The sequence below is a fragment of the Empidonax traillii genome, unplaced genomic scaffold (genome assembly GCF_003031625.1).
Source record: "Empidonax traillii isolate 1590-97213 ecotype Southwest subspecies unplaced genomic scaffold, ASM303162v1 scaffold1:size7828297, whole genome shotgun sequence".
In the NCBI taxonomy this organism is placed as follows: Eukaryota; Metazoa; Chordata; class Aves; order Passeriformes; family Tyrannidae; genus Empidonax; species Empidonax traillii.
Window position 1 is genome coordinate 7155623 of NW_020955194.1, and position 1331 is coordinate 7156953.

Genomic DNA, 1331 nt, shown 5'->3' on the forward strand with positions numbered 1-1331 from the left:
TTTTTTTTTTTTTTTTTTTTTTTTCCCAAAAGACTAAGAGAAGGCAGCGATAAGGGATTATCTTCCTTTGAGAGTCCATTTACTTTTAGAGTCTTCAGCAATATAAATCTCATAATCTCATCCAATTCCTATAAAGTCAATAAAAAGGCTCCTATTACTTGAAAAGATGTTACAGCGGATCTTGCGCAACTGTTGTCCAATCAAAGATAATAATAAATTGGAGATTTTAAATATAAGCATTATTTGGAAAAAAAGTTACATAAGAATGACTGACCCAAGTTATCAGAGTAATCCCTCTCAGCCCATGATGTGCCCTAACAGTGGCCAGAGCTGGACAGCAGTAGGTGAAAAGGGCAGGGCTGGTGACAAGCAAAAACATTACTCATGAAATGCACCTCCTGACTTCTGACAGCTGGCAGTTCAGGGCTTTTCACTTTTCATCATGAGAAAATGCCAATCATGAATATGAAAAGTGTTAGAAATTAAGAGACAATTGTGATCTGAATTGCAAAAAAAGACAAACCCTAATGGAAAAAGCAAGAGGACAAGCAAAACTTTGTTGAGTCATCCAGCTGCTTTGTGCAAAATTGGCTTTTAGTCTTTCTATTAATGTTTTCTCTTTTTTTCGCTTTAAAAATTGCTAGAAGCTAAAAAATGTTCCAAGAGAGCAAATCCCATGAGCTGCTGCTCCCCTGCCTGGGATGCTGCCCAGCACCTCCTCACCAGCCCATTCTGGCCACTGAACCCTTCTGTCACGGAAAGGTTTTCTCAGGAGGAAAGGGATTTTTCCAAGACCTCCTACCCACCTTGGGCAGGCCATGGCTGGCAGGGCAAGGCTGGGTGGCAGGGACCTTCCCTACCAGCCCCATCCAATCCAAACAATGTGGATATTATACACAATTTTATAAATATCGTTATTATGCAATCCTGGACATCTATCAGCACCTACTCACCCTCACTCTGAGATGTGATATTGGTCCTGTTTGCATGAATGGGGTTCAGGTGGTCATCATGTAATTAATGGGTGCATAATGCAAATTTTGTTCCATTGACTGCAGGGTTGTCTGTTGAAGCACTCCCTCACTACTGAAATGACTTCTGCAGCCTTGGTGCAGGAAGACAAAATGTGAAGTCATGCAGATCAGTGTAGAGATGGGGCTGCCGGGAGCATGGCAGTAAGGTGTTCACTCAGATGCAGCTCCGTATGAGAGAGTTAGTTCCCAGCTACTTTCACCCTGAAGTACTTTAAGTACTTAACTTTCATATATCAAAGAGTGTGACTGACAAAACCAAAATCAAATCCAGAAACTGCCTGTGTAGATGTAAACCAC